The sequence below is a fragment of the Artemia franciscana genome, chromosome 3 (assembly GCF_032884065.1).
Source record: "Artemia franciscana chromosome 3, ASM3288406v1, whole genome shotgun sequence".
Classification (NCBI taxonomy): Eukaryota; Metazoa; Arthropoda; class Branchiopoda; order Anostraca; family Artemiidae; genus Artemia; species Artemia franciscana.
Genome location: NC_088865.1, coordinates 22,272,291 through 22,295,784, shown reverse-complemented (window position 1 = coordinate 22,295,784; position 23,494 = coordinate 22,272,291). Strand labels below are relative to the sequence as shown.

At 35.2% G+C, this 23,494-nt stretch overlaps 1 protein-coding gene across 7 annotated transcripts in view; it reads left to right on the top strand.

The window, feature by feature from the left end:
• Positions 1 to 6,346: 6,346 nt before the first annotated feature.
• Positions 6,347 to 23,494, top strand: part of LOC136025022 (uncharacterized) — a 125,266-nt gene continuing 108,118 nt past the window's right edge. For 5 of the 7 annotated variants that reach the window (XR_010616998.1, XM_065700659.1, XM_065700658.1 and 2 more), the window contains exons 1-3: positions 6,347 to 6,449; positions 11,029 to 11,262; positions 16,096 to 16,880. The gene's annotated coding sequence lies outside the window, so the exon portion shown is untranslated. Of the gene's footprint in view, positions 8,928 to 11,028; positions 11,263 to 16,095; positions 16,881 to 23,494 lie in introns of all 7 variants that reach the window. The other 2 variants (XM_065700655.1, XM_065700656.1) reach the window with 2 other exon arrangements.

Genomic DNA, 23,494 nt, shown 5'->3' with positions numbered 1-23,494 from the left:
TTCAAAATTTTGCAGGATTCAGGAAAAAATTCATCAGTATCAGCTCCTAAACGGAGATTTAACAAACTTTGCTACAGTCGAAATGCGATGAAAGCATTTATTGATATTTTTTTCAAGCCTGAAACACTTGCAAAATATCCTATGTTGTTATAAGGAGGATGTGAACATCCTTGATCGTTCAAATTGCAGGTAAAAATAACTGCAGGGATCAAGAAAGTCTTAAGTTGTGAAACCATATCCAAATTCATTGATTCAACTTTTCTATAACTGTATTTTTAGACATTCGCGCAGATGGAATATATGACATTGTCTCAGCTTTCCTTTTAAAATCATTAAATACTAAATCTGCAGCCTTAAAAAGGCAGCTTTAACTAATTTATAATCTTCGCAAAGTTTTTTTTTGTATTTTCGGCAATAGTCTTTGAAACACAAAAACGTGCCTAAGTTGCGGCTTGGCTGCTGTCTTATTTGATTAAAACTTGAGATTGTTGAGCATTTAGTTGAATACTTCTCTTTTATATTGTAATTTTATCTCTTTTATATGTATTATAAAATTATATTTTATATTGTATTGTAACTTCTCTTTCCCTTGGGAATAATTCTGAGGTAATTCCTCTTCAATACTGGAGAAAACTGTTTTGTTAGGACATACAACGTTTCCCTTCATTCCAATTGCTACACCTGTAAAAGTAAGTACACATATTTGTCCTATACCTGGGTAAAAAAATAAGTAATCAGTTTCCCATTTAACATGAAAATGAGGAAGTTTTTTTTTGGTTTTTGATGGAGCAGTGGCGTTCAATAGTTCTATAACACAATCTAGGGGCTAGAAGATTGGATATAAAAGTTGAGATAACTAGGACACGTTTTGTAGACGAAGGATGTCACATTGCCAAAAATCGTCCTTTTCTGCCATCCGCCTACCGTCAAAAAAAAGCATCTGTTATCTCTTAACAGGATGGGAAGAGACCTTAAGAAAGAAACTGGGACTCCCTGAGAGGGTGTTAAGAGAGAAGCTTTGAATAGATTGGGTGAAGAGAGGAGGAGCATATGCAGCTATGGTGGTCTCAGGAGGCTTGGTGTTGCAGTGACTTGTTAGCAGTTGTGATAGCGGCTTCCACTGAGCCAGTTTGTAGTGACACTTTGTAGATACCTGAGGGAAGCTTTTGACTGGTACTACTATTAGAACCTGCAAAGGGTTCAGTGATTCGCACCAAACCCTCGTCTTTTGTTTTCTCATTTGTTTGCCAAAGACTGTTGTGAATTCATAAGCATAGGTGGAGGAGTGCTCCATTTGCATTGGAGCATTAAGGTTCTTCATTAATTGTCTTCCTCGTTTTGACAATAAAATCTTCCATGTAAATCGGCGCTTATAATTGTCGAATTCATATACTTAATCATTATTTAATTAGGTACATAAATAAATTCTAAAGACAGATTCACAACATCGGACGTTCGAAAAACGAAGACCATGGAAAATTAAGAAACAAAGTGTAAAAATAAACAGAAAGATAAAAATAAAAAGACTCAAAGTGAGAATTTCTGCATCAAGTATATTATTATGATCGCTGTTCAGAATAACCTTATAAAAAAGAGTACTTGTCCAGGATTCAGAAAACACAAAGAAATTGGTTGGTAAAATCAGGCCCTAACCGGTTTATTGATATCTGTATTCGGAGGGAATTAGCTCCAGCTTCGCAGAAAACTACATTGCGGCTATAATTTAATTAAATATGTAGTTGGTATTTTAGTTAGATTAGGTTACATTTTGCACGCAGCCCCACTATACTTAATCCCCAACCCTTCTCCTACCGTACGAATACACAGCCTGAATTACATATATCCTATTTATCTCACAAGCGTCTCAGTTGTTTCAACTCCTTATCTATAAATTGAATCAACTTGAGTGTTTTCTGAATAATGTGCAAGCATGAAAAAAAAGTTTTAATTGACGTTCCTTCCTATAATAAGAAAGCTTTAAGCATTACAGATGCCCGTTGTTTCGGTTTTCATACGGTTTCCATAGCGACCAAAATTAAAAGTCATTATGCAAACATATGAAGCACTGCTGACGAGATTCGATTATGCTGCCAATTGTAATCCCACACTGCGAAGGGGCTAATAAAGATACAACAATGGGCTATTTTGTTCTGTACACTAAAAAACAAGATGTGGTTCTCCCCTGGACCTATAGTAGGTCTATTCACAGTATTAATTTGATACTGGCATTAGACATTAATTTCTTGTCTCCTTTCAATTAGAGTAATCCTGAATTAAGGGGTTACGGTATGATACCTCCCTTCTTATTGTACCAAATGTTTTTGATGTTCTTTTGAAACCTTCATTTAACTAAAATTATTAGGTTCATATCTTATAAGGTCATATTAAATGATGTGGGTATAAGAGTGCACCGGCTATCACAAAGGAGGAACGGTGGTTCAATGACTAATCTGAGGTAGTCCTAAATGCCTTGAAAAATGCATTTTAATGCCCACATTTGCTAACTCTCACAGAACCTTCTGATGAGTATAGAATGAGCTTTGGGGGAGGGAATATGAATTGATACGTAGTCCCTCTTAATTTCTGGGATCATTTCGGTCTATGACCATGATTAGTGGTAGAGGGAAGGGGTAATAGTGACCCTCTCCATGGTGACAGTCTCTTTTCTGCGTAGCATAGAATATTACATGCAAATGCCTAACAGCCCAAAGGTGAAGAAGGCAAGGCAGGGTATCATGAGGCTTGCCAAGACTTTTCAGGGGGGGGATTAGAAAGTGCTACCAGTAGCTTTTATTTTCGTTAATTTCAAATGGTAGTATTCCTCGTTTCCTACATGTACACAATATTTCAATGTATTTAAAGCTATATATATAATTTATTTAAACATCAGAAAACCCTACTGTAGTGTTTCAATATCCCTTCTACACAAATTTTGGAATTTTACATTTTTTTTCGAGAAGCAGGATCACGTATTTGTTTTATTTTTCTTAGGTTTTATTGTATCGAGTCATCATCCCTAGAAAACTGGGAGATGGCTCCTTCCATTAGAAATTAAAAATTTGAGTGCTCTTTTTCAGTAATCAAAAAGATTGTGCTGTAGCTAGGTCGTGTTCTCTGCCATTTTGTAGCACTAGACTACAATTATGACACAAAGGTGGTCAAGTGGTTGCTGATGGAAAATTCTGTGATTGAGATAAAATTAATAAACCCACACTGTAGCTCATTTGTTTCTAAAGAATCGTATAGTTCATAAAAATAAAGGTTAATGTAGACATTTGAAACTCATTTTAACCAACTCAGTTCAGAATATGTTTGATGAAATTCTGAACGTTGAGCATAATTTTTCATCAGCTATCATGGAAGTCCGTGGGCTGTTGCATGGGAGGTGGGGCGTCTGATGTCTTTAAAAACACATTGTGACACTCAAACCTTCTGACTTCCTGTGAGCATTCAAAGAGAGAGAGCGAGAGATCGGTATATTTAGAAACTATCTTAGCATAGCTAAAATCAGTTTTTTTCACAAAAATCATACATTTAAACAAAAATCAAACACTACAACTCAGCATTAAAAATTGATGTGAAGAAAGGCACAAATGAGTTGGCGTAACGATTAGTTTTTACTTTAGGGGGTACAAGTTTATTTTGTAACCGAGTTCAGCTATTGGGAGGGGCTAGTCCGGGTAGTAGTGATCGGTAGCTCTTATTGGCTAGGATGGATTTTCCAAATTGCTGAATAAGGTGTTCAAGCCGGACTTTAAGTGGAGATAAATTTAATTTAGCGAGGGCTTGATCATAGGGTATGTCACGGTTTCGGAGTATAATCCTTGTTGCTCTTTTCTGGACGCACTCTATGTCGAGTAATAGGTACGCTGTGCGGATAGTAGATGGACCCCACACCGGACACGCGTACTCGAGCAACGGGCGAACATAACACATGTAGGCATGGAGAAGACTTTCAGTATCACACCCAAAACGCCTCATTTTGGTAAGTGTCTGAAGGCTTGCATTAGCCTTGTGGACGGTTAAATTAATATGGGCACTGAAACCACAGTCACTAGTGAAATTTACTCCTAAGTATTTATTTCGTTCACAAGCGGGAAAGGGACTAGAGGCATATCTATATTCCGCTTCAGAGGGTTGAAACGAATTATCTTCGACTTGGCTACGTTAATGGTAAGATCATGACTTTAGCATATGGTCTGTAGCAGATCAAATAACTGGTCTGAAAACTGCTTTGTTATGACAGTGTTTTCGACAAGATAAGCGAGCACTATGGACAGATCATCTACAAACTTGTAACGGTCGTCGTGATGATTAAGCATGGAATTAATTACAGCCAGGAAAATTATTCCAGCTAATTTTGTTCCTTGTGGGACCCCGCAAGAAGTATCTGACCATGATGAATCCGAATCGTTTTTGTGGAGTGCAAAGACTTTTTGTTTTCGGCCAGTTAAGAAGTCAAGTACAAGGCCAAGGGTGCGTCATTTAGCCCCCATTTCCTGGAGATTCATGCCTGCAGTCAGGTGGTGGATTAGGTCAAAGGCCTTTCGGAAACCCACTGCGCAAATGTCGATGAAACAGCTACCTTTTTCAAGCCATTGGAAGACACAGTCAAACATCCGAACTAGGTAGATTGTAGCACTACACTTGGGGAGTCCACCGTACTGGAATTTGTCAATACGCCCATGAATTTGTTTCAAAAGAAACTTGAGCATAAAGGCCTCAGTTACTTTCGCCAAACAAGGTGTAACAGATAAATGTAAAAGATGGTCTGGTGAGCTTGGGAGTAAAAATTAATCTCTAACCTCCCTCCACCAAAAAGCTCTTGGTAACGATTTGTAAGTAAGGATGACAAAGGCTAACAGTGACTAAAAATTTAAAACAGGAAATTTTGATAACACCTAGTTTTGACATAGCTAATCGATTTAAAAGTATCAAAAATTATTTTGTCAACTTCCCAGTTGCACAGGAAATAATACCGATTTGTATATTCAAAAGTAACAAGAAAAATATTGCGATTTTCCCTGGGGAGAATACGCCTAGCACCAGATTTTTGAAAGCCAGTTTTCTTCCCGTCTATGCCGCACGAAAGTGGAGTGGTACTATGTTTCTCGAGTGTAAAAGCGGTAAAATCTACTTTTTTTTTACCTATGTAAATACTAGATTGTGCCTCAGAAACTATAGTAGCTGAAAAAATTCAGGCTGTATTATTTAACTAGTTGTTTTGAGATCAGGCAACCTTCATCCTTTGCCCAAAAGTTTTTCCAGACGCTAGATTATAGAAGATGACCACCGAGCTGGGATGGATTTTAAATAAGATAGAACATATATTTTCCAAGTTCAAGCTTGGTGATATTGGCCTTAGGTCGTAGCGAATGGAGATAACAGCTTTAGTAGAATTATTGTATAGTTATTGAAAATTAGAGGGTTCGCGGCTTTATCAAACAATCAATTTAGCCATTGTGCACACTTCTTGACAATGAACTCTAAAACACAGTAGACTCTAAAATCAATACAACAAAAACAAGTTTCAAGCACAACTAAGAAGAACTAAGTTAAATGTGAAGGGAAATAATAGAAAGGAAAGGCCTAACGAGGGAAACTTTAAATATATTTTGGTGGAAGAAGAGCGTGTCCAACTGTCTTGGCCTCATGTGGCTTGGTGCTGTGGTGAGTCGTTGGTAGTGGTTGGCACACAGATATTCATGCCAAGGGCTTTTTAAGTCTGGACTGCTACGACAGATTCAGAGTCTTCTGATTTCCTAAGTATTTTTTACTTATTTTGCCTTATTTTCGGGATTTTGATGAGCCTAACTCCTCCGTCACATAAATTTTTACGTATACATTATGTCATATACATCATGTCATATACATGTTATATACATCAGTTGTTACACCTGTAGTTTAAATGTCAAAATAGAATTCATTCTTAAGAATTTAAAGCCTTTCACATCCATATTTAAGAGTATTGAAGAAATAGAGCTTAAATAATACATTCACCATGACCGTCTAGCGCTTTAATTGCAATGTTACAAAAATATCCGTTTAAAAAAGCTTTCTACTCAGTTCCATTTTTCTAGTTTGGATGTTTCCCTTTTAACGAATAGGAAAAATGAGTTCAATAAGAACAGCTTTGCCTTTTCCGTCAGTTTTACTTTTCAGCTCATTTTATAGTATTTTGAAAAGTTTTACATCAGAAAACAAAACAAAACTGTTGTGAAACCTCAGTGGTTGATGTTGAAAATTCATTCGCCTAACAAAAAGCTTTATGTAGACCCTGCATTTTTTTACACTTTGGATACTTTTCTGCCATCTATTATAATTTCTCATTAGATTTTTAATATTGGACAATTTGACGTCATTACATTTCTAAGCAATCTTTCTGGATTCTCTCCTTAAGTTTGAAAAGATTTTTACCTAAAAATTGAACCAAATTATATTTTTTAAGTGTCATTATACTCTTTTACAAGTCAAAATATTATGGGGCTAGAATATATAAGTTATTGAGTCTAACAATTTTGTGTAATGATTTGGCCAAGGCTTAGCCTAATGTCCTAAAGACCTTTTCTGAATAAAGTAGATTAATTTAGTTCTATGACATATTAGAGCTAGTCTATGTTAAGTTATATCTAGTCGATTTTGCTCTGTTTTTTTTTTATTGTTGTAGTCAAACTTAAACTCACATGCCTAGGTCTTCTGTTTGAAACAATGGTTGGGCTACAACTTGTTTTAGCATAGTGATCAATTTAGATAAGATTTATGAATGGCTAAGGAACTGTATGAGCATGCTACTTAATTCCTTATTGTATGCTCTTATCGTTTAGTTGATGGTTGAGTAAAGCAACCACTCATACAGCCTAGGCCTACATCCAATCATCTAGGCTGTTTAGTCACGGGTCTTAAGCAGAGCTATGTCACTTGTATATCACAGATATATATATTTGGCACAGGCCACATCAACACTTTAGAGGTCAAAGGGTTATACTAAGACATTATACAGAGTTTCTGTAGGACATTCACCATATGGCTAATATGGGGGAAAGTTCACTTGTGATGCAAATGAATGTTATATTGAGATTCAGGATGTAATTTTCCATATATATTATGCAAATTAGAGGGGGGGGGGTATGCCATTTCTATAGTCTCTCCAAATATACTAATCAATTCACTTGCCAATAGATATCCCTCTCTATATGTAACCCTAAAATGTTTTTCTTACTTACATCAATGTAGTTATGCATTACAGCTCCTATAATGAAGCAGTTATCATCCCAGTTTGTAATTGATCTCCAAGTGTATGATTAAATATGTATTTTCCCAAAATGTTATTCAAATAATTTTAAAGTGTTCATCTAGAAATAGCTCAGACACACACACAAAAAAATGAGTTGACCAGTATGTTCACCTGTCTATGTCAGTTATGGAATATGGTATAGAGTAAGATACCCAGTACTCAAGCCAGCCAGTCTACTCTTTAACTGCTAAATCATTGTAAAATTTATATGATACTACCTAGAAGTTTCACTATTAAATTTGTCAAAGTCTTCACAAAAAATTTGTGATTAGCTTGAATATTTAAACCATATTCGACAGTCATAATTTCAAATACACAGATTGACAATAGTGGAGCCTAATCTTTGCCAACATTTAAAGCTTAAATCTAATCTTAGAAAATGCTGTTTAATCTTCAACACATCCTTGGGTAGATTTAATCTTAGAAAAGTATTCTGAAACAGAATAATTATATTTTAATTCACTAGGCAACTTTTGTCTAAATTCAAATGTTTGAAAACCAGATGTTTTTCAAAAAACATGTCACAATCCCAAAAGGGCTGAATTTCCATTCCTGAGTCATAAAACCGAAAAAGAAAAAAGTACAACATAAAAAAACTGGCAAGACAATATAAAAAACAACAATATCAGAATGGCAAAACCATTCATTTGTCAAAAATATTAAGTGGCAAAATTTCAGGAAGTTAAAAAGTAAAAAAAAAACTAAAAAAGAGTGAAATAAAATTAGCATTAAAAAGGTTTAAAAGAGAACATATAAAAGGAAGAGAGAACAAAAGAATCATACAAACATAAAACATAGGGTATCACCAGTACTGAAGAAAAAAAAAATTAAAACTAGTGGTTTATTTTATCAGTAATGAAGGGGATGGAGGTTTTCTATACCTGGAGGTAAAGCAATGGATAGAGGGCAAGACAAGAATAGGTTCAGAAACAGTATATGGCAGGCAGTTCTAGATAGGGAGTGTCTTTTGGGGAAAATATTTTCTGTTCAAAGGTTTATTATTGCATTTTTTTTTGCAAAAAAGAGGCACAACATTCTTCTCCTGTGCTCAAGAGTTTCCAGCTTGGCCTTTTTTTTTATAAGGAGTGAGTATGGTACCTTAGTTTGTTAAAAAATTATTACCAGGGCTCTTTTTTGAATGGACTCAATTTTATCTGATTCATCAGGGAGATGCCAGGATGCCAAATGGGACAAGCACATTCAAGATGCAGGTAGACAAAGGAAGTATAGGTCCTTAAAGAATGGGATGGGAGGACTTAACATTTTAATTGAAAAGTAATTGACCTTGTTGGACGACAAAATAATTTCCTCCAAATCTTAGTCACACTAATTTAAAAACCTTTATCAAACTCTTGGGTCTTTTTTTTTTTTTAATAAAAAGACAAAAAAAATAATGCATGGGAGACAAATTGTCCTTTACTAAGTTAATGTTACTGTTTGATTCTTGTGTGTGAATTATTAGATTCCCAAAAACCCATGGAAAAATTTTGAAAAAAAAACAACTTTTTCCTCAAGGAGAGAAGAACAGAGTTTGAAAAGGAAGTGTGTAAATATAGGTTCTTGGATGCCCTACTCTCAATTACCTTACTGCTGGGCAAGAAGACCCAGCTCAATCAAATCTCCATGATGGATGGTAGGATAGTGCTTTTTTCCCTTCCCTGAGAAAAAAATAAAAACATTGATATTTTATAATTTTTCAGGGGGGGGGATTGATCCTGCCTTTGAATAAAATCAAGTTACCATCACTCCATGGCTAATCAAAGAAAAAACCAAGACAGTTGATATCCTCCAAGGTAAACAGTGCCATGTAGAGCTACCACAAAACATTATAGTTATTATTTTTAACCAATTTATATAACAGGCATATTATCCTACCAACACTATCTTTTAGTTAGAAAAAAAAAACAGTTTAAAAAGGAAAGAATTTGTATGCTTTCAGAAAATTCATGGTTTGCTCCAAATAAATGATCTTTCATTCAAGTTTAAAATTTTAAATCTTTCTGATCCTATAGGATAACACTGCAGTGCAGTTGGACGTGTGGGTTCTCCTTTTAATCCCATGTTAAGTGTTCTTGTGTTTCCTCTTGTATTGTTTTACGTGTTTTCCTCTAAAGGGTATGCGTTTTCCTCTTCTCCTTGGGACAAAAAATCTAATTTAGACTAGATTTAGATTGACATAGAATCATATAGATGCAACAAGTGTGAAATGGCCGTAGCAACAGTTGTCAATTTCCTATCTGGTGCGTTCCTGTAAAAGTGTGCCTCAAAAGGCGTGGTAACCGACTATTGACCTCTGTTTTGAAAATTTTAAGATTTGCTTGTTACTATTAACAAACTGGAATGGCTCTCTTCCGAACTTTTATTGAGTCTTCTTGGTCAGCTCCTAGTAAGCACAAGTCAGTTCATGAGAGATTCAAGTCAATAATGACTAGGACCACACTGCTTTTCAATACTACAAAATATAAGAACTTAATCGGGAATTTTCTAAAGGCAGTCCATAAAATATTCTGTGTCTTGAAAGATGCTGGATGAATTGAATTTTTTATCTCAACTGGAGTTGTATCCCATACACATGGGACAAATTACCAATTTCAAAAGAACCTCTAGTCATATTTCCAACTCAATTATGATGTTACACCCAATGTGACATCATTTTCTGTATCAATATGCGTTCTTTTTTCAAAACTTGCTTTTTATTCTTGTTATTATGTTTTGGAACTTACAAAAACACGTAGATATAGTCATTTCCTTTCAAATAAGCCCTTTAATGTACCTGTGGAGTTCTCAAAGTCACTTCCTAAGAAATTCAAGTCAATAATGACTAAGATTACAGTGTTTGTCAACGTTTGAAAAATGTCAGGATCAGTGTTAAGTATAAGATTCGCAAAATGTAAGAAGTAAGAAAGCCCCAAAAGCAGGTTCAACATATTTTGGTAACATTATTCTTTAGTACTCTACATGCCATTCATGTGGGATTTATGCAAGTATAACAAGGATTTTACTTACAGAAAGTACACACATGATCACTATTCTTTTGCAAGAAAAAATCTCTGCTACAGCCCTAAAGGATAATATGCAATTCGAATTTGTTATTTCATCTAGATACCCTAAACACAGGGGGGGGGGGAGAAAATTACTAATTACAAAAGGAGCTCTGGTTGCATTTCTAAATCAAGTATAACAGAAGAAAAAAACTTTTTGTCTCTTTTCTATTCTTTTTCTACTAGTGGCTATGTTAATTTTATTGTGATGTTATTTTTGTGAATTGTTGAAAATATCATACCTAATGTGACATCTTGTATGTGGATATGCAGTTACTGTCAAAAATTTGATTTTATTTTTGACTTATTGTTTTCCTAAGTACATAGATATAACAATTTCCTTGACAACAAAAGGAAAAAATAGTGACTGATCATCCAGAACTGGAGATTATATTGAGTGTATCCAAATCATCCAACAGGAAAAATAGCGGTAAAACGATGTATTGAATTTCTGTAATGGTGTTCAGACGCATTAAGGAGTCCATGCTTGAGACAAATCTAAAAAACAAACACTAAATTGAAAAAGGGCCATCTCCAAACAACAGTGTAAAGGCAGCTCAAAGTTGCCCTTTCTAAAGCTGTTAGTTATCCTGTCTTCTGTCAATGAGGGTATTGCCAGATCTTTGTCTCTTTTTTTTGAGTTTTTAATAAATGAATTTGAAATTAAGTGTTAGTAAAAATTGATATTTCTAGGTGGCGCAATTGCCCAAATAAAAAAAAAACAACAATGGTACAGCCCTCCTATCAGATAATCCAAAGAGGGACACTGTCAAGGAATAGTATTCAGCCGATGGTGCATTCTCATATACGCTCAATGATGCACAGTCCATATCTGGTGCTATTCAACTTAACATTACAAATCAGCTTCCTCATGTATCGCCGCCCACTCTTTCGACGATTGGTCATCAGTCACCTACCCACTACCCAGTAAGATCTAATTTCTAAACCTGTTTAATTGTAATTTAGTTGTTCAATTTCACTAACAATATGGAGGATAATTGTTGAAGTAGTTTCCGTAACACTTTCCATAAGTGTTCTTATCCTTTTTGTGTTTTTCTTTGTGACTATAAGACTCAGAAACGTTGATGCTAAGTCACATTTTAATTTGGGGAACTTGCAAAAGTGGTAATCAACAAACTAGCATATTAAAATTAAAATAAACAACCAAACAAATACCGTGGATTGTTAGTTTAATTAACATTTGTTACTTAAGGTTTTGATATTTTTTTATATATATATGAAAGTAAGGAAGATGGAAACATTTCAAACGTATGTTGTTTTCAGTAAAGTGCAAATTATGTTCTGGTCATGATATGGCATGGGGGTTATCAGCCCTACTTGTGTTAATTTTTGTTTGTTATGAGTTTGAATCGGCTATTTACTGTAATTTCTGATTGTTTTAAGTTTCATTTATTTATTGATATTGGTTTGTGGTAGTTTTACGCTTGGAAAATTATTGTACTTAATTTTTGCTCATTCTTAGCTTAATGGAGTTCTTTACTTTTCTTTTTAAGACTTATTTGTGGAAATAGTTTTTTAAATCAATTTCTGTTCGTTTTATTGACATGGTCATTTTCATGGAAAAAAATAATGTTGTATATCTTTTCAGTTTCTTCTATAAGAATCCATAATATAGGTTGCTATTTGTATATCGGAGAAACTTTTTCAACAATTTTTAACCCTGACACAAAAAGTATAATTGCTAATTTAATTGTATAGTTTCTGAAGTTGACCTGAAAAATAAAACTTAATGTCATTCCCGAAAGATTCTATCTATGCCCTTTGACAACCTGGATACACTTGCACCCTTTTTGTTTATTTATATTGTAAGAGCGCAAGTAATAATAATAGTACCCCCGAAAACTTCAACTTAATACCCCCCCAGTGGTTCTAGATATATTGCTGAGGTGTCTTATTGGCAACCATAAACACAATGCCTTTTGATTTATTTTAAGGCAGCATTTAGTTTTAAAGTATAATTGGCCAATTGCATAATTGTGGGGGCTCGACAAGTCAAATATCCCTAAAGACATAGTTGCTGGACCATTTTACTATGATGAACACAATGGTTGTCTTAGAATTTTGAATGAACGCGTATGGAAAATGAACGGGCTGGAGAGGAGGGCTGCTAGCCCTCCTCTCCAGCCTATCTATTATCTAGTAATAACTTTTTAAACAAGTGAAAACAAAGTGAAGACATTTTAAATGTCTTCTTTCTTGTCTTGAGAAGGTAAGGGAGTTTCCAAGACATAATTTCCAGAACTTTCCACTACGCTCAACAAAATGCCTATCTCAAAATTTTGATTAGATTTGTTTTGGGAATTACTGGGCGTGGCGGGATTATTGACCTCCAATGCATTTTGGGAAAATATTAGGTGTGTAGGGGGGAGTATCCACCCTCTGGTCACTCTGAATCTTATAAACTTCGGATTACTAATCCAGTGAGGCCCCTTCGAAGTTTATACGATCATCCTCTCTATATATGCCTTATGTGCCCCCAGGGCCTTACTTACAACCGTTACCCTGAGGGCTCTGGGGGGGTGTTATCCTCAAAGACATAGTTTCCAGACCTATCAATTACGTTCAACAAAATGGTCATTTCAAAATTTTGATTAGATGTGTTTGGGTGAATGGTGAGCGTGGGAGGGGGGCTGTTGCCCTCCAATTGCTTTCGACTATTAAAAAGGACAATGGTCCTTTCCAGTTCCAATTGAATTAGCTGTTTTCGAAGTTCTACGACGAAAAATGGTTATCTCCAAATTTCTGTTAGATGCATTTGGCGAAAATACGTGGTGTCGATGGGATATTCACCCTTCGATCGCTCTGATTCTTAAAAAGGGCAATAGAAGTTCTGATTACGAATCCAATGAGCCCCCTCCGAAGTTTATACGATCATCCATTATACTTTGTATACCCTAGGACATAACTTACAACCCTTGCCCTGAAGGCTGTGGGGAGGGGGGGTCCATTCTAAAAGACATGATTTCCGGACCTTTTAATTATGTTGAACAAAATGTATATCTCAGAATTTCGATTGGATGTGTTTGGGGAAACGGTGGGTCTGGGAGGGGGATTAGTTGCCCTCCAATTCTTTTTGACTATTTGATTAGATCTCATCCAATTACTTTCGACCATTAAAAATGGCACTGGCCGTTTCAATTTGCAATCGAATGAGCTGATTTTGAAGTTTCTACGGCAGCAAAGGGATATCTGAAAATTTCTATGAGATGCATTTAAGGAAAAACCGAGGTATTTGAGAGTCTGAAAAAGGGCACTCGAACTTCTAACTACCAATCCAATGAGCACCCTCCGAGGTTTAAACGATCACCCTTTCTATATGTACCTTGTATGCCCCCAGGGCATGACTTAAAACCCTTGCCCTGAGGACTGTGGGGGGGGGGGATTGTGATCCTCAAAGACATTATTTCTGGACCTTTAAATTACGTTGAACAATATCTCAATATCCACCCTCCCATCACTGATTCTTAAAAAGGGAACTAGAAGTTTTGATTAGCAATACAATGAGCCCCCTACAAAGTTTATACGATTATCCTTTTTATATATGTTTAATATGCACCGACGGAATAACTTCCAATCCTTCCCCTGAGGTCTGTAGGGGAGTTGTTATTGTCAACGACATAATATCTGACATTTCAATTAGGTTGAACAAAATGGCTAGTTCAAAATTTTGATTGGATGTTTTTGGGGAATAGTGGGTATGGGAGGGGGTTAGTCGCCCTGCAATTACTTTCGACTATTAAAAAAGGCACTGGCTCTTTGAATTTCTCTTTCGAAGTTTCTAAGACAACAAATGGCCATCTCAAAATTTGTATCAGATGCATTTTGGGAAAATGTGAGGTGTGAGGGGTGGGGGGGGGTATCCAATCTCATTTAACTCTGAATCTTAAAAATTACTCAAGAACTTCTGATTACCAATCCAAGGAACCCCTTCCGAAATTTATACCATCATGTTTTATACACATACCGTATATACCCCCAGCGTATAACTTACAACCCTTGCTCTGAGGGCCTTGGGGGTGGGTCATCTTCAAAGACATAGTTTTCGGACCTTTCAACTATGTTAAACAAAATGGCTATTACAAAATAGGATTGGGTGTGTTTGTGAAATGGTGGGCGTGGGCAGGGGATGATTGCCCTCCAATCACTTTCGACTATTAAACAGAGCACTAGCCCATTCAATTTCAAATGGATTGATCTTTTCGAATTTTTTACGACAACAGATGGCCATCTCAAAATTTCTATCAGATGTATTTTGGAAAAATGCGAGATGTATGGAGGATATCCACCCTCCGATCACTCGGAATCTTAAAAAGGGCACTAGAACATCTGATTTCCTATCAAATGAGCCCATTCCGGTGTTTCACCCTTTCTATCAATACTTTATATGCTCCCAGGGCCTAACTTAAAACCCTTGCCCTAAGGACTTGGGGGGGGGATGTCATTCCCAAAGACATTGTTTCCTGACCTTTTAAATCCGTTGAAGAAAATGACCATCTCAAAAATTTTATTGGATGCGTTTGGATAAATGGTGGGCGTGGGAGGACCCACTTTTGACTATAAAAAAAAACACTAGCCGTTTCAATATCCAAACAAATGAGCTCTTTTCGAAGTTTCTAAGACAACAAATGGCCGTCTCAAAATTTCTATCCGACACATTTTGGAAAAATACGAGGTGTGGGGGATATTCACCCTCCGATCACTCTGAATCTCAAAAAGGGCACTAAAACGGCTGATTAGCAATCCAATGAGCCTCCTTCGAAGTTTATACGGTCACCCTTTCTCTATATACCTTATATGCCCCCAGGACATAACTTACCATCTCTATCCTGAGGGCTTTGGGGTGGAGGGGGGTGTTATCCTCAAGTACTACATAATTTTCGGACATTTCAACTGCATTGAACAAAACGTTATCTCAAAAATTTAGATAGGACGCACTTGGAAAAGTGGTGGGCGTGGGAGGGGTGTTAGTTGGCCTCTGATATCTTTTGACTATTAAAAAGGGTTCTAGCCTTTTCAATTTCTATTCGAATGAGCCCTTTTTGAAGTTTCTACAACAACTCGCGCTGTTGCGTTGTCTATGATAGTCTTGATATTTGTAATTTTTGACTTCATAATGAAGAGCATATAAATTATTTTTTTATGTCTTATTCAAACAAACACTTCACCTTAAATAGTCAGGCATATTAGTCAGGCTGATTTTAGCAGTAAACTATATCCAGCTCTAATATGATCAAAAACATTTTGCACAAAAACAAAACATTTGATCAAAAACAAAAACAGATATCTTTTGACTATTAAAAAGGGTTCTAGCCTTTTCAATTTCTATTCGAATGAGCCCTTTTTGAAGTTTCTACAACAACTCGCGCTGTTGCGTTGTCTATGATAGTCTTGATATTTGTGCTTTTTGACTTCATAATGAAGAGCATATAAATTATTTTTTTCTGTCTTATTGAATCAAACACTTAACCTTAAATAGTCAGGCATATTAGTCAGGCTGATTTTAGCAGTAAACTATATCCAGCTCTAATATGATCAAAAACATTTTGCACAACTTTTTTTTAATGTCAATATCTCTTGAGTTTTTGATTTCAGGATGTAGATTATATTATTTTTTTTCCTAAATTCACGTTGCTAGGTATAATTAGATCGACGTAACATGTCGATTGAAGATAATCACTGTTTTCTTTATTTGTTAGAAATAATTCGTTTTTGTTTCAATTATTTAATTTGAACTTTCAGATAATTCAGCAATTGAGGCCTTATGTTCCAATACAATCTCCAGGGCCTTCGCCACTAACTCTTGGCTCTGTTACTTTGATTTAGGGACTCCACCGCAAAGTACAATGTCACAAACTCCCATTCATCCATCTCAGACTCCAACGCTCCCAGCACAAATACATGAGCAGATTTCACACAATATTCTCCAATTGTGAATTCAAGTAGTGTTAGTTCACCAGTGCAGGTTGTACAAAGCAATGTGAAAATGCCAAATGTCAAGAGGTGAATGTCAATAAAATGGATAGTCATGTACCTCAGTCACAGACTTTAACAACAGTGAATGAACCTCCGGTTCTGTTGAACAAGAACTCCCTCAGCCTCCTTCTGTTGAATGTAATTCTAAAATATCTATGACTGTTGAAGTAAATAAGGAAAACAAAGTTGATGAAGTTCAAAAACTTATTGTGAACAGTGCAAGTCAGCAAACCTCTATTTTAAATGATACAAAAACACCTGATAAAAGGCCTCAAGAAGAAGGCCAAAAAGAAACCTCCAAATGACAAAGGATAAACCTTGCGAAAAAAATGTAGATGGTGTTAGTGGTGGTTCTATTTTGGTTGAAGAAAGCCTGATAGAGAAATCTTACAAAGTATTTGTTGATGGTGATAAATTTGAAAAAATTGTAGAGAATGAAAAATATAATTCAAAGGGTGTTAAAAAATGATAACGGTATTAAGCTGCCGAAGTGCTTTAAGGACAATGGAATGATGAAGCTGAAGATCAAAGTCAGCAAACTATCACCTCAGGTAATTTTGTTACTTTTATGAGTAGTTTTTGCTTTGTTTGTTTATCTTGATTATTTTATCAGTGTTTTATTTTAGCCTTTTACATTAATGTATTATTTTACATTAATGTATTTTTATATATTTATATATATTTATCAACACAATAACATTAATATTATCAATTATTAGTTTAAATTTAATTAATATAATTAGTATTATTATTAATAATGAATATATGTACATATATTTCTATTGTACTATAAATATTATTTATATTATTCTCCATATTATTTTGTTATCCTTCATATTAATTTATTTATTTCCACCAAAAATAGTAATTATACAGTACTTAATCATTGCTTAACACTTATACAATATAATAAACTAAAGGACTAATCGCAAACAAACAAGGTCAAGGTAATTAGATCTGTCTAGGTTAAACTATAATGCTTTAAAATTTGCTTTTATCAAGATATACCTAGACTTGTTATCCTCCCCCCCCCCCCTTGTTGGTCTTCGAATCTGGTTAATCTAAAGGACCCCCCTCCCAAAAAAACACAGAAGTTTTGAGACAAATATATTTCTGGGATTCATTGACCAAGGGGGATTCTTGCAATTTCCTCACACTTTTCAGAGAACTCAATTTTTTTTCCTTTTTTCTGACAAATTAGATTCCCCTCAAAACAAATGGAATTGCTTTCCCCAAATTATAAAAAATCACAGTTCAAAGTATCTTGTTTGTGCTTTTGTATCAGATAAACTACCCCACCCCTCTCTACACTCTCTAAGATGGATCTAGGAGGGGGAGAGGGGGGTAGGGACAGCTGACTCACCTAGAATTTGAAAATACCTTGTTTCGGCGGTCTTTTTTGGCACTTTTATTGGAAAAAGAATTTGGAAAAAAAAACAAAATTACCCTCTATGTTTTAAGAAACATATTTTGTCCCTCCTCCCTATAGTTTCATGAATAGTTGACCTTGATATGTGTCGACTTAGATAAGACTAAATTCCAAGAAAATGACCTATCATAAGTCTAGGTAGGTGAATCCACAATTCATAGTCAAAAGAAAAACAGAAAAAACGAGAAATATGGTAATACTGATCAAGAAAAAAAAAGACAGATTCATAAGTTGACATGTCAGTAACATGACAAATTTGTAAAAAAAAAAAAAAAAAAAAAAAACTTGTAGAATTTATAAAGAAATTAAACTAGTTAATAATAACACAAAGAGGGGGTGGATTAGGTAAAGGGTGTATATAACAAAGAAGAGTTATGGTAATGTAAGAGAATTAAAGAATTTGGTCAGAAATAATCTGTACAAACTTATCAAGTTAAAACTATTAAACATAACTACGGATATATATAGTATTAAATAAAAAAACAAGTTTTTTAAATGAAACTAAGGAGCGACATTAAAACTTAAAACGAACAGAAATTACCCTGTATATGAAAGGGGCTTTTCCTTTTCAACGCCTCGCTCTTCACGCTAAAGTTCGACTCTTTCTCTTAGCTCTACTTTTTAAAACAGTAAAAAAAAGTTTCAACAGTAAAAGTAAAAAGTTTCATTTAAAAAGACGTATTTAATTCATGGACGTTTTTTAATTAATGGATGTTTTAATCTTGGCTCTCTGCACATAAATAATTAAAATGAAATTTGCAAATTATTATTTTTTGGCTAAATGGCTTTGTCATAGTTTTAATCGGAAGATTTTGAGAAAAAAGGAGCTAGGGAGGAGTTGCCCTCAAATTTATTGATTACATTGAAAGTCTCTTCCCCATGAGAAAATCCTCCATGGGAAGATCTTCCCACGTAACCCCCCCCCCTCAACTTTCCCCCAAAACCAAAAAAATCCCACTGAAAACGTCTGTACACTTCCCAGTAACCATTACTATATGTAAACACAGGTCAAAGTTTGTAACTTTCAGCCCCTCCCACGGCGACTGCGGGGGAGTAAGTCGTCCCTAAAGACATAGTTATTAGGCTTTTCGACTATGGGGGATAAAATGGCTATCTCAGAATTCCAGGCGTATCAGGAACCAGACCAGATTAAGTTAGAAATGGTCATCTCCCCGATTTGACCATCTGGATGGGAGTGGGGGGACGGTTAAATCGAAAAATAGAAAAAATGAGGTATTTTTAACTTTCGAACAGGTGATCAGATCTTAATGAAATTTGATATTTAGAAGGATATCAGGTCTCAGAGTTCTTATTTGAAATCCCGACAGGATCTGGTGACTTTGGGGGGAGTTGGGGGGACCTAAAATCTTGGAAAACGCTTAGAGTGCAGGGATCGGGATGAAACTTGATGGGAAAAGTAAGCAGAAGTTCTACATACGTGATTGACATAACCGGAACGGATCCACTCTATTTGGGGGAGTTGGGGGGAGGGTTAATTCTGAAAAACTAGAAAAAATGAGACATTTTTAACTTGCAAAGGAGTAATTGAATCTTAAAGAAATTTTATATTTAGAAGGACCTCCTAACTCAGATCTCTCATTTTAAGTCTCGACCGGATCCAGCGTCATTGGGAGGGGGAGTTGGGGGGACTGGAAATATTTGGATTTTGGAGCCATGTATTTCCTAGCTCTCTCATAGCTGTCTTCTCTACTATTTCTTGAAGACCATGAGCTATCCCGGTAAAGAAATTCGTCTTTTCTATCTCTTCTTCCAGTCTTTCTTTTCAGAAATGATTTTAGAGATGGCAGCTCTTGCACTGAGCGTACAAATTTTAGTGCTGCAAAATTTCAAATAATCAATTTGTAATTTTTGTAAATTTGCTTCCAAATGGATCTAGTAACAAAATATACTCATTTATTGCCAGAGAGGGAGATCATTTCCCCAAATAATCAATAGATTATACACTAAACTCAAGGGCATATTTGAAAAAAACAAGAGTCAATTCAAAACTCATCTTCTTTGACTAGTTTAGACTAGGACGCTATAAGGTAGCCATTATTACGTAGAAAAATAATGGGGGCTTGATGTTTTCTTTCGGGAAACAAAACAGCTTCAATCCAAGGAATAAATGTGTTTTAATTATTCCTAAATTTTATTGAACCAAAAACTCCCTTCAATGCTCTAAAATTATATCCAGGCATTTTATTTCTTTTCAGTTTTTTGATCAACAATCATTTGGTTACAAAACATTTGCTGTTAAAAAAATTCGCAATCCCAATTTTGCAAGTTTCGAGCATTAGTTTGAGTTTGTTAGCTCTGAAAAGAGCTATTTGGTAGTTTAAGATAAGAATACACATAAGCAAAAATTGAAACATCACTAAGAATAGGCTACATAAATTTACCATAAGCTAAAATTACCTTTTTCTTGGCCCGAAAAGAATTGTGAAAAATGCTCTTTTTCTCTAAATATCCAAAGTTAAGGTAAAAAGAGCATTTTTTTAAAGGACAAACATATTATCAAAAACAAACCTACAAAGAATTTAAAAACTAGCTTAACGAATAAATAATTTTGGTATCCAGAAAACAAGAATTTAGGCCACCATGTCATAGGATCTCCAAAACTTTGTAATTAATTCCTCTCCAAAACCCTTTGAAGTTAATCAATTTGCTTTTGAACTAAATACTTCTGGAGCTCCACTTCCAGTGTTTCAACCTCGAATTGAACACGTCGAATCTCTGCATCCACTTTTTCCATTTCTCGTTTTAAGGTTGGTAAATCCACGTTTTCTCTTTCTTCAGTTCCCGGATCTTCTCTCTGTTCAACTTTCGTCGTTACAATCTATGTCATTTCCGTCTTTATCAATGTATCTTCGGGTACCTCCGTGTTTCCCTTTAAAGCCTCTCTTTTTTCTTTCATTTTCCTTTTATTAATTCGTTTTTGCACACGCAAAAATGTTTTCATTGTGTCACCTTTCTTGATGCTACCATGTTTGATGTGCTTTTTCCTCGAAATCTTATTCATTTTCCTTCTGAGAGCACTTTTCTGCAAGCTTGTGTCTCTTCTAGATGCTATAGAACTACTTTCCGAAACCTTTTTCCAATGATTTCTCTCTAACACATAACTTAGAAGACTTTTTTCACTGTCTATAATGCTCCCATATGAATTGCTGAAGTCATGATAATGGCCTTTACAAATCGTACTGTCACAATAAAAAGACATTTCTAATTGAAAACTTTGATCTAAGTTAAAATCTATTATGTTGTTGCTTAATCTAAGTTTGTTTTACAACTAGAAAGTTTTGATGAATTCATTTCGTTACATACATGCATGAACCACGTGGCTCTCACATATTTCCACCAATCAATGCGAAGAGATCTCATGACGTATTATCTTGGGCTTTTCCATTCCTACTAGTCTGCCGCACGGTTGTAACAGCCCAATTCATTTGTGTTTCCTTTTTGTAACAGCCTAGCGTAGTAGCATAAGTTATGTACTGTTTAAATTATGGTTGTAATTAAAATCTTGCGGTCCGCAGTCTTACGGTCGTAACAGCCCAGTATGTGTTTTACGATTGCAGGACGCGTATCAACAGTATGATTTACATTATCAGAAATACACTCAGCCATTGAAATATATGGCTGAAACCAAGAAATTAGTTCGGTTCAAACTGGCAATCGGGCTCAAATAAATACCAGCGGGATATTTTTTTTTTTGCGAACTCTACTTATTTACTACCTGCTTTGTGTACTTTTTTTTCAAAATAAAATGTACCAGCATATCCATATTTGTTGAGGAATTCCTAGTAGGCTAATTGTTAATTCGAATTATATTTTTGAAATTCAGTTTGCTTTTTTTGTAAAACTGGAGTTAATCAGATATTCGTAAATTAGAAAAAAATGGATTAGGGTGCCAAGGACACCATTTGCCCCCTTGACCATTGTAGGTCTAATGATTGGCTCCCTGAAAACCGCCAATTTCTGCTCATCCTTTTTTTTTCTCTTGTTGCAAAGGGTATTGTGGATTTATGAAGTTTTCGGGGCAGTACGTTTAGCCTTGATAATAATCAAGCAAACTAATTAGATTTTTCGCCTTTTAAAACATTCATGTCTATTGACTCCTAAAGACAACTAGCCCTTTTAAGGAAGATCCACACTTTCTTGTGTTTTTGGTGTCATGTGTTCATGAGTTTGTCAGGTGTTTTTGCTGATTTTTATCCATGTCATTGTCAAATGACAAAGAATGGAATATCAAGCCATGAGAATTTGTTTGGGACTATCCATTCCATACAACCATGTACATATGTTAATACCACCTAAATTTTGCCATCAATAGCATAGAACTCAACAGATCCATTATGGACCTTAACTTTGCTCCAAAGTGTGAATTGGTAAGCAGTTTGAAATGATGTATTGAGCCTAAAATCCAAAGAAAATGGATTCTACAGAATTGTGGGTAGCGTCAATAGATGATTGGTCATTGATTTTTCACAAGACGCTTGCAATCCTCCCCCCCCCCGCCAGATTATTCAGGTTATATTATTCAGGGGTATAGCACTGTGATTAAGGAAGTGAAACAGCAGTGTTAACAGAGCTTGTTCTAACATTGTAAGGCAAGCCAAAGTCTTTACTCTGTAGTTAAGATTGACTTTGTAAGGAGTCTGGTAAAGAACGAGTGCTTAAATCATTTATTATTCTTCATATTCTTTCCTTTCAACACGGGGACAAGGAGAATCAAATGAGAGGGCAGTTACATTTAGAAGATACTTATATATTATATATATATATATATATATGTATATATATATATATATATATATATATATATATATATATATATATATATATATATATATATATATATATACATATATATATATTCTATGAGCTATCCTGCCTTTTATATTAGCTAATTTGAAAAAAAACAATGTTTTCCCCCAGAAAGTTAGGAGCAACGTTAAAACTCTAAACTAAGAATTTCTAAACTAAGCGAAATTCCAAACTAAGTTTTTGAATAAGTTTCTGATCGTTCTTAAATTATGCCGGGATATCCGGCTTCTCCTCGATGGAAAATTTCTCAATGTAAAGTTTCCCCCACGTAATCTCCGTACCAGAAATACACCACCCCCACCCTCCCCGGAAAATATGTGTATCCATCCCGTTAACCAATACTATGTATAAACTATAGGTAAAGTTCATAGCTCGCAGCCCTTCCCTAGATACTGTGAGGGGCTCTTAAAATTTTGATCAAATGATTTCGGGGAGAAATGGGAATGGGAGGGAGGCTAGGTGCTCTCCAATACTTTTGGTCACGTAAAAAGGGCACTAGAACTCTTGATTTATAATCAAATAAGCCTTCTCCTGATCCTCTGGGATCATTGTTTCGATACGGTTACCCCTGGGAAAAATAAACAAATAGACGGGTATATGTGATCCCCCGGAGACTGTTGGGGCCAAGTCATCCTTAATGTCATAGTTACTAGATCTTTTGACAGTGCTGAACAAAACTACTTATCTCAAAATTTTTAACGAATGACTTTGGGAGAATGAGAGGGAGGCTAGATGCTCGCAAATATTCTTGGCCATGTAAAAAGGGCAATAGAACTTTTGGTTTATAATCATATAAGCCTTCTCCCGATCCTCAGGGATCTTTGTTTTGATACGATTACCCCTGGAAAAATAAACGAATAAACGTGTATCTGTGATCATTCTTCTGGCAAAGAATCAAAAATTCAAAAT